A 16,748-nucleotide genomic window follows, 5' to 3' on the forward strand; every position below is an offset into this window, starting at 1 on the left:
AATTCGCACTATGAGGAACGAGCCCAAGCGAACGATCAGAAGCGTTCTCTGACTGCCAAGCATGGCACAATAAAAGAAATCTATTCCGCAGTCGCACCAAAAAAAGTTGGAAATAAAACGACTGGGAGCGTCGAAAAGGAAAAAAAATTAAAAACTAAAAAGCCTGCGAACGAGTGAGGGACAGAGAGGTGACGGCTCTAGCATATGAAACTTAAAACCTTTCTGTTTATATAGGAGCTCGCAGGTGTCAGCTACATGTTCTTTCTCTCTCGCACTCGTGTGACGGAGCGAGAGAGAGAGAGAGAGGAAGAGATCGAGCCCTCAACTCTCATTCACGTGCTAGAGCTGGATCACTCTACTGCGGAATGAGCGAAAGGAAAAAGAAAGAGTCGAGAGACGCACAAAAAGTTCACGGGCGAATGAACGATTGCGCGCTTCCCGCCGAGAGAGCACAGAAAGTAGGCTCGAATCTCGTCACCCGCGGGAGTTAAAAATCCACGCGCACACACACGGACGCGCCTCCGATCTGTTTCCCATGTGTATACCTAACTACTATACATACCTGGAAATGGGAGACATCTCAAAGTCGCGCGCGCGTCGCACAATGCACAGAGCCTTATTTAGTGCGTTGCCACCTTTTTCCCACACGCTCCAAGGATTCTTTCCTTGGCCCTAAGATTCTCCCTAATGTGCGTCCTCGGGAAAGAAAATTTCTTTTTCTTCTTCGACTACAGCCGAAGGAGTGCCTATAAAGCGCGTATAAATCAATGCGGGAGGGCTGTCGTTTATTATATAAAAAGGAAGGATTGCATCTTGAATCGACGGCGTTTACAATTTAAAGGCCATTTCACGGCTAGATATATATATAAGAATGTTTTGATGTGGAAAATTTTTCACCTGAAAGCTATTTCTGATCCGCTTATATATCTAGCTAAAAGAGAATCATACGAATTTTCAACGACGCCGTTTATTTCAGTCATTCGATCGATCCTTCCGACATCACCTGTTGTGAGCAATTTAAATCGACAAAGTGATTGTTTCATAACTAGGTACTTCATTGGAGCGCTTTTCCATTCCAATGAATTAATCTAGCCTCTGAATGATTTACATTTTATTTGGCATGAAGCAAAAGAGCAAAGTGTCGGTTTATCCCAAAAGCGAGTCGCGCAAGCACACCATCACAAACATTTCGTGAATCAAGTCGCGATAAATCACAGCTCGTTCGCAGTGCCTCTTTGAAACCAATAGAGAGAGAGAGAGAGAGAGAGAAAGGACGACGCACCGTAAACACTCATCTGCGCCGTGCGCGCGCGCACGTTACCTACGGCGGTTTAATAGGCGAGAAAAAGACTTGCGCGCGTCAAAGAGGGGAGAGCAGAGTGCGCCGTGCAAGCAAAAAAAAAATCGTACACGCGATTGCGGCTTCGTATATAGCATCTAACGAAGATCCCCTTGCAAGTCGTTTAGACCTGTGGAATCTCTCCCCTTCGAGCGTATACGTATTCCGCACAATGAGGCATTTATTAAGGGCGACGCAACTTTCGAAATCTCGTTTATTTGAATCTCAATGGGACACATTTCGGTTTGCCATGGAAATGTAAGCTTCGGAACGTCGGTGCGTAATTTATGATTCGAACAAGGGCAGCAAAAGGTCGTTTTTCGCCTTGTTATTCAGTTCCGACAAACGAGTCATGGGATGATTATTGTATATCTTGCGCCAGAACATCCAATTTTTGCTCTTCCCCTGTCACCTTACTCTTTCTCTCGCTCTCTTTTCTGCAATCAGACGTTTAATTACGGCGTCGTTCCATTTTTCGCTTTTTTCCACGGCGATTACCGCGGAGCTTTGGATGACTTGTATCCGGATTATTGCGCGACTTAAAATTATGTATAAGTACAAAGCAGCGCAGTCGAGTGGTTACTAATCAGATCGCTGAGACGCCGGACGTTTTAATTACACCTCCCATTCGATCTGCGTATACAGCCATGTCGCTTTTTATAATTACTATTTTCCGCTGAAGTGAAAAGTGAATAATGTAATAAATAGCTGCCAATCAAAAGCAATCTGTCGGAGGACATACGTGAAATACGAAATCCCCACCCGACAATCAACGGTCGCAGTCAGTGACATTCAAACCCCCCGCGTGGCGTAAAATTCTCTCAACTTAGCAGCAGCGAGAATTACGTTTTCATTATATTCCCCGATTCTCTCGGAGGGCCGAGCAACGGACTACACAATGCTCTCGACTCGTAATAAAATCACTCACACGCGCATAGAAACGAGAGAGAGAAGGAGAAAATCCACACGTATAGTGAAAAGTATACGCGGCTCGTTCGACAATGGGGCTCTTTAACATTTTAACGCAATTTCCCGTTAGTCGGGCGTCGAAAAATCAATGGCCATATGTGCACTTCGTACATGTCCGCACCGCATACAGCACGCGTACTCACACACGACAGCTGCACACGAAACGGCCTCGGACGTTCGCTCGCATTAGCGGCTTCACGGAATTTCTTATATGCGTTTCGTGACATATTTCACCGTGTGGCACGTATAGGTACCGGCGCTGCGAGCGCGATCTATCCGTCGTATTATGTGCGTATATATATATATATATATATATATATATATATATATATATATATATATATATATATATATATATATATATGCGCGATACATATCGAGAGCAAGCTCCCCGAGAAATGAGGCTGATATTTTACGCGAGATATAACGCGTGTATGCATGAGAAAAAGAGTGAGACAGAGTTAGAGAGCGAGTAATGATAATGCGCGACAACGATTGCAGATATCCTATTTTTTGCGCTCGCTGCGGCTGAATGTTTGAGATTTTCTAGAATTATCAATTGAATATTCGCGACAGAATGATTAATGTCCTTGATTTTTTAATAGGAAATCAATTTTGCATTGGAGAAAATTTTTTTATTAGAATGAGACGTCACCGACGGTAAGTTGATTAAAATCAGTTCCGTGATAACTTTCAGCTTCAAAATGGATTGACAAAAATTAATAAACATCAGAATCTTGAACGATAAAATAGTTATCGCTAAGTTTATTTTGTTATATTCGATCAATCTTGACTTATTCTCAGGAGCAAAATCGAATGCCGAATCTGTCACTGAATCAGGTATTAATGCAGTTATTATAAAATGCTTTTTATGGATAGAGAGAGAGAGCTGGGTCGGTTATACGCTTACTATCACTTTGGTAAAGCGTCCAAAGTTGCTTCGACGTCGCGATCCGATGTAGAAAAAAAGGGAGTGGGGCCTTATGTGCTGTTAAGCTCGCGATATCATCGACAAAATGATTTACTATATTGCCGATATCACAATAAGTCACCGGCGAGCGCTGCCGATTATTCTTTATTGCTGGGAAAAACTCGCTAACAACAACCGTCTCGACTGGCGAATTAAAGCCACAAATAACGATGCCCTCTAAAAGGAAAAAAATTCGCGTCCCTTTCACGGCTTTAGTGTGGCAGACTAGAGTTGTGGGAATGTTTGGCGTAGCTGCGACTTGGTTTAACAACGGCTGAAAATAAAGTACTCTTTCGGAATAGATATTTTGATAATCTGACCGAAAATGTTGCATGCATTTGAGTGAAGCTATTGTAGGATACGATATACTTACGTATATAAACTGGCGCAAAACTGTCGGAGATTGAGAGTATAAAAGATAATGGCGGATGATAGGTGGGAGATTCAACAGACAGCTGAATTTAAAAATCGCGCATCGTAGCCCGCTAAAGCTGCTGTAGGTAGCGCCTCGTAGTATGCCGTCGAAATCGTCGACTGCGCCATTATGACGTACTATTCGCATCTGCGGTTGGCAATGGCTTCCGCGCGCGATGATGAAAAATCTCGCCGCACACGCTATGATCGATAATGCAGAGGCGAGGGTGTAAGTCGCGCGTGTCCGCGTTTGTTCTTCGCACTTACGTATACGAACGCCATTAAAAGTCAACAATGAAGTAGGTCGAGAGAGCTGCCGTTACTGCCGGCGTTGCTGCTCAAACCCCCTGCCCCTACCTCGCGCTGCTGGCTCAAAGTCTTTCAGGTTGAGTTGATCGATTAGTCAAGTTTTTTCTCGAAAACTTTTAATTTCCTTTTTTGTCAGCCGGTGCAAGCTGACGTTGCGAGATTTCCGCTTTGAACGTTGTACGCTAATGACGGGCGTGCGGCTCGCGATCGAACCCCTCACTTCTCCTTGGCGATCGAAAACGATTGAGAAGCCATATGCGGCGATTATTATTATTAAAAATAAATCAAGCGATGCTGAATACTCATTCAATTGGTTATTAAAGGAAAAATTTATTTAAGGAAAAATATTGGAAAGCGATTGACACGATCTACAAAGTATCACCGGCGGTTTATTTGTATAATAACTCTGGAATAAATAGCAACGGATACAGTAACCTTTGCACAAGCAGCTCAAGTGCCTCGCTAATAATCGATTGAATATTTCAACGGTTGAAAGAAGAAGTGGAAAAAGGAACACGCGGAATTTATCGCGGAATAAAGCGATAAAAGCAAAGCGTCTTAGAAAAGAGAGGCCGCGTCGTCTTTTCTTGCTTGCGCGCCGCCGTAGCGTTTCGCCCGTAAGATTGTTATTATTATATTATTGAGTCGGTTGAAAAGCGCGCGCAAGGTTTTGTTCGTACAGCTCTCGAGATTACCGTCTGATAGAATTTTATAAGTGCGCGGCGTAGCTCGCGGAAACTGGGTGAAGATGGCAGACCTTAAAAAAAATGAAGAGAACGCCGTCGCTGCTTCCTCTTCTCTATCCTCCTTGTTTTATCTCTTTCCCTCTGACGGTTATTCTTCCTCCTGTCTGAAAAAAAGTTATTCAATCTCTTTTTTCATAATGAGCGAAACTTCAACAGCACCGGCAGCGACAGTAGCAGCGCTCGTTGTTTCGCCGCGAGTATACGTATACCCGTCCTCTACTTTCTTTTAACAATCTGAAATTCGATTCAAAAAGCCACGTTCTTCATCGAGTAAATCGCATACGCGGGCGGATCTAGAACAGGCGTAAAATGGTCTTGCTCGGCACAGCTTGCGGGGATTTTTGGTTTCCGAGGCGTTACAGCCGCGCGTCAAAAGCGCCGGCCGAATGACGGGGTGCGCGATCGACTTTCACTTAACGAAGCCTTTTCCTCGGCTTCTATTTTCGGGGAGGGCTGGCCATGCTCGCCAAGGCCGTGCTTTGAGCGTTTACGAAAACGAATTCAACTTGTACCAAGCATGTACATGCACTGCTGCGAGACGCGAGTGAGAATTAATTTTCGCGCGCGCTCACGCGAAGCCTGATTGATTGGGAGGCCGAGGCTCGTTATGTTTGGCACACGAGAGACTCCATTCCAATTTTTCATGCAAATCGCTCGAACGCGAGAACCGGTGCATGTACACATGCACACTCGCGCACACGCGCACGCCTCGTAGCGCACAACGTCCCAGTTTGTCTTGTTCGGACACTACTGCTGCTGCTGCTACTGCCACTGCTAATTGTGCGACACTCGACCGCGCAAACGGAGAATGTATATATATATATATAAGCCATTTATTTTGTTAGACTCTAATGTGGAAGGTGTGTGTTTATATCTCGAGAGCAGATTATAATACACTTAGACTTTTATTCCCTCACTCGAATTTTATTACTTGATCGATCCAATAATTCCAACTTGATGGATATATTCAGAATTTAAGAACTGTCTCATATATATAGTTACGATGATCGGCTACCAATACAAACTTTTGTGTTTTTGAAATTGGCTGTCGATTTCTGAAGCCTGTGGTCTCCGAAATATTACTCGAAATAAGCCCGGTCCTGCACAGCCACATGTGCTCGACAGAAGGTACACAGTCCTAACTTTCTACTACCTTCCAAATGTTGCTAACTTTCACGAATTCATCTACCAAAATCCTCATTCCAACGCTAAATATGCATGAGGGGTATATCCGTTATTGTTGTGCGGCGTCTTCGTAGCCATTAGATTGTTTTTCCAAGGTAAAATTCGTTGACGTATATTTTGTGCGCGCCATGCGTCACCGTGAGCATTATCTGCATTAAAAATGTAAATTTGCCGACAGCTTCATCAGAAAGTAAACGCGCCCAGTATATCTCGAAGCTCGCAGAAGGGGGTGCAGGAAAAAAGCTAGCTACCGTGACTCACATGCGCTGATTCACAGGGCTCTGAATTGGAAATTGTTCATTAAGCTCATGTTTTGCCTACGAAGATAAAATCGTGCAAGGGTTTCTCTCTCTCTATCTCTCTCAACGCAATAATTGTATGGATGGGCAATCAAAGCTACATTGCACAGATCTACAACATCGTTGCCATCGAAGATGAGCATAAAAATGTTGCTATAACCACGATATTTCTATAAGAGTCGCGAGCTGGGTGCACACATACTCGACCCACATCTGCACGAAATTCGCCGGCGGCCGTGGGGGGAGAGTTGAACTAATGAAAACGCCTTTGCCGTCGTCACGGCGCGGCAGGAATATCACACGGCATTGAACTCGATATTAAAACCGCAGCGCCCCGAGCGAGTGTACGCAAGTGTGCAGCCTAAGAGATATACTTCAATGGAATCGTCATCCACGCAACGCCCACGTGTGAATCGTTGCTGGTTGCTTGGCTCTTCTCACGACTTTGCCGCGGTGCGCTGCTTCGTGCCTCCGTTTCTTCGCTTCTTTTTCTCATTGCCGATCGCGAAACAGGAAATGGCTGATCGCAAAAAAGGAGAATAAAAATAACGTCGCGAAACGATCGCCACCGAACGTCGTAATGACTACGTATTAAAATAGCTGGGGCGATTTTCAGCTGAATAATTGACTCATTAGCAGGTGAAGCTTAATAAATCCCGCAATTTGCCTCGATTATTCAAAGACCTAATCTTTGCCTTTCTCGATTATAAATAATTCACGGCGATCGTGCGCGCGCGACCTAGAAACCTTCTCTCTGTGTGTGCGTGCGCGCGCCTGTGCCCGTCCGTCTGTCTCTTTCTCTCGAGCACAATCGTGCGATTGCTCTCGCTATTGAGGTCGGCTTTTTTTACGTTAGATCACATCCCTGAGCGCAAGCCAGCAGTACGCCCCGCTATAATATAAATCACGCATTAACATATCGGCATCGCGCATCTATGAATATTATTAAATGATAATTATTGGCTTTCGCGCGACGAAAAGCCAGAGCCCCGTGGGTCGTGTGTGTGTGCGCGCGCAAGCGAGCGTACTGTGGAAAGGATCGCTTTGATTCGCGTGCACCGCGATGTTATCTCGATTTATTATCCAGCCTCTCCTTTTTCGCTCTTTTTCCACTTGCGTAATTTCCGCTATTGATCTGGAACTGTATACTTTTTTTCTTCTTCTCATCCCCTGCAATTCATGAATTTTCTCAGAGCATCAATTAAAACTTTTTAATGATTTGCTTGCACAACTCGGCACTGAATTTTCCGAAAGTTTTGAGCCTTCGCGTACTTGAAAACGTGCTCGATTAATTTGAAAACTTTCCGGCGATTTTGTGTGGATTATTAGCGTGCATGCGTCTAATAAATAACTTATTGCGGCGTATACGTATCATCCAAGGAGGACTCGGTTCCTCTTTTTGCGATGCGCAAACGAGAGGGGAGCGAGAGGCGTCTTAATCCGCGCGGAGCGAAGAAAAATCACTTTAATAAGAATAACATTAATAAGCAGAGCGAAACGAACGGTGCACAGATACCGCGTAATTCATAACCTGCTGAAATCGAACGTAATAATCTCCTTAAACAAACGTTTACCGAGCGCTTCAGCACGAGATCCCTTCGGGGAGGCATGCAAGCAAAAGGCTTTGCTCTCGCTCGGATCCTGACCAATTTCCCTTTTTTCCGTTTCATCAATCAAAAACCCTCGTGCGGCCGCAATAAAGAAGGGCTGCGCGGCCGATAATACATGAAAAACGATGAAGAAAAAAAAGGAGGACAAGCAGCGAGAGAAAGGCGAAATAATCCCCTGGACAAATCGCACGAGCGCTGCATTTTGGGTGTTCTTGGGCGGCAGCCGGCCCCTTCGCCTTGCGCGAGCGCCGCGCGGGATTATTAGCATCTTTATGCCGTCGGCGCACGCGGCGACGTGTGCGATATCGGGGTGCGCGCGCTTCAAACGTTCCGCGCGAGCGGCTATTGGCTTCGATTCGGGCCTGTCAGTGTGTGCGTGCGCGACATGTGCAGAAGAGAGCCTCGTGCTCGGTATATATGCGTGCTGCTAGCATTTTTATTTGTCTCTTTTGAATACATGTTTACGTAATCCGGTCCGCCGACTCGCGCTGCTTCTTCAGTTTGGTAGTTGGCATGTGTGTCGTGTACCAATATCCACTTGTATTTCTTTGCGTCGCATTTTCTCGTTGTCAGCAGTGTGCTTTGACCTAGATCGGCGCCTTGTCAATTGAAATATGCAACTGCCTTTCCAGAAAACCCGTAATTCAATTAGTTACCGCGGAGTATCAGGTAGAAAATGTGCAATGCGCGGCACAACCCAGAGTTATCCATCTGCAATTGTCAGTGGAGAAGGCACTAGTTCTCATAGTCTCGTAGCCGCTTCTCCAATGCCTGTCGATTACGCACGCCCGCTAGATTCATCGCTGCTTCGGTATAATACTCGTATACGTCCCCTCCTTCGCGCGCAAGCGAGAATTTTGTCATTTACGGGGCTTTTGGTCTGCGCACGCATTGCACTCGTGAGAAAAGGAGCTGCTAATCGGCAGTCGCGAGCCATGGATTTATGGGCTTCTAATGTTCCATTAAATGAAAACGTTACGCGCTTCGTGTTTATGCGGACCTGTGCGCTCGCTCAATGGACGGCTTGAAGGAGCACGCGCGTTTTATTCGTCTCATAAACGAGGCTCTCTCTCTCTCTCTCTCTCTCTCACTCTTGGAGCCGCGCGCTCGTATTGTTTCTGATAAATAGTTTATTGAATTTTAAAGCCCAGCGATAGCAAAGGGAATGCAAGGGTTTCGCGTCGTTGTGAAATTTTATGTCTACTATACGACAACTAGAAAACAGTTTTATCCCTTCGGAAAGCAGCTATAAAGTAAATATCCTCGAAGCGTCGCTCGTCCGCCCGCGTTCCTCTCTTTTGTTCGCTCGCAGTGATAACGCAATTCGTCGTTCGAGCAAATTGCGCCCGACAACGAACAGTCGACTAGGCAGTCTCCTCGGCTCTCGTACGAAGGCAAACAAATGCTTGCGAAGGTCGATCAACGCTGGGCGTATTAGCGAGCGGTATTTATCAAACAAAAAGCCCACAGCCATTAAGCGGCCGAGCGCACGCCTCATAAACCCAATTTCAATCGTCACTTAGCTGCAGCAACAGCGCCAAGTTCGGATTTGCAATTGTAATGAGGACGGGGCCAGCGTATGCGCGGTGCGCGCGCCGGAAAAAGAATATCCCAGAGCAGAAGGCGCGCACTCGCCGATTTCGCAGAGTTAACGGCCGAACATTTTTCAGCCCCACGAGGGGGCTTGCGCACGCAGCCCTGCTTTGTCGCGAGTCAATTACCTATTCCGCAGGCTGCTGCAGGTGAAGGATTAGAGGCATCCAATTTTTATGAGGGGCACTCGGTTTTCTCTGTTTGCACTTGGTATCGGGGCTACGCGGCTAAATAAATGAACAAATTCGAGTGGACTATCGTATGCACGTGTCTAGGATAAGGCTTGTACTACTTCATTATTCGGCTGCTTTAAGCTCTGGTGCGATTTGCATTAGGTGTCGATCGGGCGGTTTAATTTTTCATGCGCCGATACGACCTGTTGGCGTACCTTTCTTTTACTGATCGCCGCTGCAGCGAAACTTTTATCTAGACTAAATCATCGAGGCGGATCAAGAAACTAATTCTTATTATTTTTTGACAATTTTCAAATTTTTGAATTTGAGAACAGGTGACTCATCGAAAGTAAATTGAATGTGACTGACCGACGTAATTACTTGGATAACCCTATGCGGCAAGGTGGCATTCATATGTTTGTTGAATGGATCTTATTTTCATAATAAGAGTCTAGACTGCTGGTGGAACAGATGGCGTAAAAATTAGCGGTGAAAAGAAAGAAAGTAGAGAGATGCTGACAAAATTGAGCAGCGAAAGACGGCACCTCTCAAAGAAAGCCCATGGCCAGTTTGAAAGTTTAACGAGTGAGCGAAGGTGCTGACTTGGAAAAGGAATGTAGTAGTAGTGGTGGAGTCTTGTCGTTCCTTTTATAATGAGCTCAGCGTCTGGAAAGTTGTGCCTTTGGCCCTTGCGAGTTGCATTAATCCGCTGAATTATACGATTAGAGGGAGAGCAAAGGACAAGGAGGTATAAGGAGGGAAGCTCGCGTTCGCTTGTGCGCACTCAATTTGACGATCTTGCTGAGCTGTGCACGAAACTGCCTTCGGAATCGTGTGATTAACGCACAGCCCAGAGTTTCGAAATTGAAGCTTGGCTGCATGTACGGCGGAGAGGAAAAAACTGCAAATTGTCAGCTGTGATTTTCCATCTCTGCCTCGCAGTTTATGGAAATCTAAATGCAAGCATTCGCCAAGTTCATTCAGACACAATTGAATCGCGCGGGATTGTCAACCGGAATTCCGTAGCTGTCGCGAGGTATATATAGATCGGTGATAATGAGCAATTTCACAGGACGCAAGTCTCTCAGGGACAGGCACAATGATAAGCTCGAGAGTACGAGGAAACGAGAATCGAGAGATCCTCCAGATTAGCTTTCCCATTCTAGATTAACGAGTTATAGTCGTGTGTTTACACGTGCCTCTATGCGAATATGCATTATCACGGGGTGGGCACAGCCACTTACATATTGCACGAATCATTAACGGTCTCTATCTCTCCAACTCTGCCGCGTGATGTAATTGCAAAAATTACTGATTAGATCGATGCTAACTTACATTAAACCTCGATCGAACACCGCTTAGAATTAGTTTTTCTCTTACGTAAGAGCCTTTCGTGCGATCCATTGTCACGTAAAATACCCGACTTGTTGAATTGCGTTCTCGACTCCATGCAAAGTCTCGCGAATGTAAATTCTCCATAGCTTTCCATAATTATGACACTAATAGTTTTCATGATAAAGTTCGGGCTGACGGCCTGGCTGGCTGACTGGCGCTCGAGCAGTGCTATCTGACAGAGTAAAAAGGAAATTGTCGTGATCGACTTTATGACTGGAAAGATTAGAAAGTTGATACATATATAGGCGCTTTCATCATATTTTTTATTTCTCTATTGCCACATGCACGTGGAATATACGTTTTGGCTTTCACTGCTGCAGCATTCCGATCTTCATGTGTATTTAGTCTCCAGTTCTCTCCTACATTTTGAATTGTATCTCGTTGAATTGAGCAGTACACGCAAGATACTTAAGCAGCCTGTAACATTGAGAATAGCACATTAACCATTGCCAAGATCATTCAAAAGATCATTAAGAGAGCATTGAAAATTTTCATTGGCGTGCACGCACGCACACATACACACATAGCGAAATGTTTTGGCCGTTCGTGAACTTGACTGTGTATGTACGTGTTGCAAGTATACTATATTAATAGCGCGACGAAGCTGTATACATGCTGTTTCTCTCTCACGCACAAAAGGCCGGTGCACCGTTAAACTGCCCACACGGTCAGTCTATGTGTTGCCTTAGGCTGCGCATATACGGGGCGTGGTCCGCGAGTTGCAATTGCAGTAAATCCAAGGTTTGTCTCGGGCCTTCTCTCCTCGCTTGACTCGGCTCGCGCTCTCCTTTCGTGACGTCCCTATCTGCGCCCGTCGATCCGCTTGCATACATTACCTCGCCAAAGGATTTCTATCGTTTTCCAGCGCCAGAATTCAATTCGACGACTTACATGCATTAGCAGGCCAACGGAAATTCTCTCTCTCTCTCGGCTTTGCATGCACGACGTTCGCTCGCGCGCGGCCAACAAGCTTAAATTCAGTCGTTAGTGCACACAGACCCTTCGACACAAAAACCCTTCTGTGTGGTCTCTCCCTCAATCTCTCTCTCTCTCTCTCTCTCTCTCTTTGCAACAACTACTCGAGAGAGGACCTACTTTTGAGACATTTCGATCGGTTGTGTGCAGGCCAGCATATTCTAAAATTTTTTGAAAATGACCAAGTTTTTCTACGACGCTCCCGGAAAGACATGTGTCGCTCGATACGAACTGTGCATACAGGACTTTCTCGGTCTCTCTAAACAACTTTATTTCTGGGGGCACAGTTGAAATACAAGAATAAAGGTGCTGACAGTTCATGCCTTCGTGATATATACGCGGCTGCCTTGCTACGGAGATTTCGGAAAATCGTCACGTTTTACGAGCCAACAAGTCAGAAAACCAAATTTCCGGAACACGTCGCACACGCGAGAACGTCTGATTTCCTGCTCCAAGAGCGAGCGAGCGAGCGAGCCTCAGGTAACTTGAGAAAAGATTCGGCCTGAATATGTAAACCTTCGTGGAATCTTCTTCTATATATCGCTTTCTGTTTTTTTATTCCCTTGTGTCTGTGTGTACGTAGACCGTGTACACGCGTCAAAGGATGCGTTCCAATATAGATTTTTTCCAATGTATATTCGCGTGAATATTCATTTTTTGCTCTCCAATAAAGTTATGCAAATACGTTTTTGGATCGACTTCCCTATGGACTTTGTAAATTACACCGCCGAGGTAGATGATGAGGATGCAAGAGTTGTTTTAATTATGCATGATACAATTAAAGTTCACCGCGAGTAATTAAAACTTGTTGCTTAAAGATTATGTTCGTTAAAAGTGAAACTGCTAGGCGCTTCGTTTACTTATTTTCTTTCCCTGCGCAAGATTTTGTAATTCTGCATGTTGTACATTTTTCATTTCAATAAAATTCTACTAAACATGGAGATTCTCAACCTCGGCATCTCATACATGTATGTGTATGTTTGCCAGCACGCGCGATACGATGGTGTAATTACGTCACCTACATACAAAGCGCTCGTGCTTCGGGTATTCTGCCTAACAATTTTCCGGAGGGAGCATATTTACGTGCACGTTGTTTGGGAGGGGGGAGGGGTCAGCGCGTGCAGAAACTGGAGCAAGCGAAGAAACCGTTCTCATTACACTACTGCGGATTTCTCGATGAGAACAAGAGGGGCGAGGAGGGGGGAATGGAAAAAGGCAGAAAGGATACAATCGACATCTGGAAAAATCAATTTTCCGGGCGACGGACAGAGAGAAAGCATTTCATATCGCACGAGTATATATAGAAAGGAAGTCGCTCGAGCTTAGAAACTGGTTTGCAGCGTGGGAAATGCGAGAAGAGAAGGCGCCAAGAGAATCCCGAGAGCGCGTGCGGACGGTTTTTTTTTCGCACATGCAGCAAAAGACGTAGCGGTGCCTTAATTAATTGTGCTCGCTTGCGATACTGCAAGCGCTCTTTGTCTCTCCCTCACGCGGCATTTATGTCGACAGATTTTTTTTCTCTTGTACCTATGCTTGATTGCTTAATGGCGCCCTTATCGGTCGCCTATACATTATATTCGTGGCTAATATGCATAACCAACGAAGCAGTGGTTGCGATTCAAGGGACATTGCCAAGTTTATTAACACTGTTCCGGTTTATCGAGCTCGTATGAAATCCATGCGTCGTTGCACCTCGCACTTCATCAGCAAACTCTGATCCGCGGCCGAATAGTCGCCGGTTGGGCGGATAACGATAGGGGGGGGGGGGGGGGGGACGAAAGACAATCGGCGAAAAAATACTCATTAACGCTTGCACGAGCGCACCTCGAAAATGACCACTTACACGGCTGATTGGCTTGCCCGCTCGCTGGTTCAATTGGACGTCAAATCGAGTCCGCTTAGCTGCTGCTTTTTGCGCAATGGCCTATAGACGCGTGGCCTAGAAAATGTTCTCGCGGCGTGGCGACATTGCAATATACGCATAATGCCAAGCCGTTGTCGTTCGATTTACCGACACGCGTGTAATTTCCATTTAGCAGCCGCCGGCGTGCGTGTGAAATATAATGCTTCATTTGCACGTGCGCGGGCCTCTCACTCTCCAGCGTCCTGCAAAATCGTCGTCACCTGATTTAGCTCGAAACCGCGCTCCGCTCGATATTTCAGTTTAATGTGGGAGAGCCGCAAGTCGAGGATTTATCGTTCTCTCTCTTTCTCTCTCTCTCTCACTCCCAGCCCTTTTCTCTTCGCTTCGGAGTGACGCAAAAAAAGCCGCATGCATTTCGCTTGCATCTGGATAGCTGGCTGTGTGAATGTTTTCTCCGTTCTTCTGCGCGCTGCATCTTCGGGGGCCAGCAAGTAGGTGTGCATAAATTTCCGTTAATGTGTGTCATCCCCGGCAGCTGCTGACGCTCTATGGGGTAAGTATATTAAAAATGAGAAAGCGTCTCGCGCCTGCTACTGGCGTTTCTCCTGAATTGTGGCCGTGTATATTAGTTTTGATATTTTCCCAGCCGACCATCTATCTCGCGTGCAAGAGCCAATGTGACCGTGGAAATTGGCGCTTGAAGCGTACCACGAAAAATGTAATTATTTCATTTATAAGAGCCACCTGGACGCCCGACGTAGGCGAGCACGTAAACTGCGCGCTAGAGAGACGGCGCTCGACCTATGTGCTTCCTCGAAAAATTCATCGATCGATCGCCCATTAAAATCAATCCAGTAATGAATTCTCAACTGGCCTGTCGGTTTTTGCCGGCAGCGGCCTTTGCGCCGCCTCGTGTCTGCGCGCACGCGTGCTTTTAGCACGCAACGCCTATCTCCGAGTTGCAGCGAGCGAGCGCGCGGGAATGGTTCTCTAAGAGAGGAGAGAGCTTGGCAATCGGCGCGAAACCGTTGCTCGCACCACATACAGCAAGAGCCATCCGCCCATCCATCTATCGTGCGCGCGTGTGTTCTCCGCGGTATAAGGGCGACGAGCGAAACAAATCAAAACGGACAGCCGGCTCAAAATGGCCGTTACTTTTTTTTCTCCGCGCGACGCTTTGCAGCACAGCTCCACCGCACCGGCAGAGAGAGAGAAAGAGAGAGAGAGAGAGTGGAAAAAGCCTATGTATACTCGTGCAGCCGCAAGCCTTTTACGCAATTTTCACCATAAGTGGGCCAAGCTGAATGAGCATGTGTTGCTGCTGCGGCGCGAGTTACACTAGTTGTGGGTGTGTAGGTGTGCGCGGCCATAGGATTCTTACTCTTGTATTATGTGTAAGCCTCGGCATAACCGGTATAACACGCCTTTTGCAGCGCCGGTCAAAAGTCTACCTTCGTACACCGAAGGCTAATTTATATGTTTATCTTGGTTCTTGTTTATTCTATTGTCCTGTTATCGCACGCATCTACATACTACGATTGATTTTCACGAATCCGACGTTTTGCGTGTGCAGTTAGGTGTACACGCGCCGCGCTTTGTATTGATTAATTGCGACGTATAACACTATCCTTTCATCTAATAATAACACTATCAACGGGCATAAAGTCGCGCGCGACGCATTGAACAGCCTGATATTTCTAACAATAGACTCTCTCTGCTCCGGTTGAACGAAAAAAAAGGCACGAACAAGCGAGTGTGCAAGTGCGCTAAACGAAAATTTCCATCGGCCAGCCGAGCGTGAAGATAGGCTCGCTCTGTCTTTCGACGGGGGCTAATCGAGCCGTCAATCGTAAAAAAAGAAGGTTCTCGCGAGCGCAAAAAAAATATGCAAAACCGCACGGCCGTGACTGTTTTTGGTCGGCGCGCACACACGTATATATATACATAAACAGCGTTTTGCATAGAATTGCAACGGCGAGATATTCACTTCCTCGGCGGCCGCGTTCTAGGGATATAACTGTTGTTCGCGAGAGCAGCACACGCCTATGGCCTCGCCGCCGCCGCAGCTCGTTCTTCTCGCGAAAGGAGGGCGGCGGCGGCAGCGTTAATTTCCTTCGCCACTGTCTGCCGCTGCAATTTCCTGGGCTAGAGAGAGAGAGAGAGAGAGAGAGAGAGAGAGAGAGAGAACCGTTCTCTTTGCAGCAGCAGCAGCAGCAGCAGCAGCAGCAACTCTCTCGCTCCTGGCTTTTTTTTCGGGGGTGTACAGCGAGAGAGAACGTCCAGCCTACGTCGCTGATCCTGCCGCGGCTACAATCTTCAAATTGAACCTTCTGGTTTTTAGTGCACAAGCCGTGGCGTAGTTTTTTGTCGCTTTCCGGGAAAAAATGCGGACAACGCGTTGCACAATGCATCCGAAGTACGTTCATTAAACGTACCTTACTGGCACTAAACATGCGATGGATTTAATTTTAAATAGTGCATTCTCATGGCGCGGACCTTGATATTTCCGGGCTTCTATATCAACAATGGAAGGGAATCTTAGTTGCACTTCACAGCACTGATTGCTGATTGCTATTAGTAGTCGGCGCTTGTCGTTACAATGGCCGTTCGGCCGAAAACGCACTACTCGCATTTGTGTGCAGCGAGAAATATTTTATTCGTGGCTGATAAATATTAAGCGCAGCCGACGCCGGCGGTCGAGCATTCAATGGGGCAAACAGAGCGTGTGTAATGAGTGTTGCAAACGCTCGCGCTGGCGCGTCGTAACCGGGAGGCGGCGCACGCCAGAGCGAGGGAAAGACAAAAGTTTTATTTATCACATAAAAATCAAGCGAATACAAAAGGACAGAATATGAAAGTGTCGCAGAGCGCGATCGGTGAAAAATATGTGTATCGATTTTGTCCCTT

Source organism: Phymastichus coffea, unplaced genomic scaffold, assembly GCF_024137745.1.
Source record: "Phymastichus coffea isolate CEN01 unplaced genomic scaffold, Cenicafe_Pcof_1.1 PCOF00075, whole genome shotgun sequence".
Taxonomy (NCBI): domain Eukaryota; kingdom Metazoa; phylum Arthropoda; class Insecta; order Hymenoptera; family Eulophidae; genus Phymastichus; species Phymastichus coffea.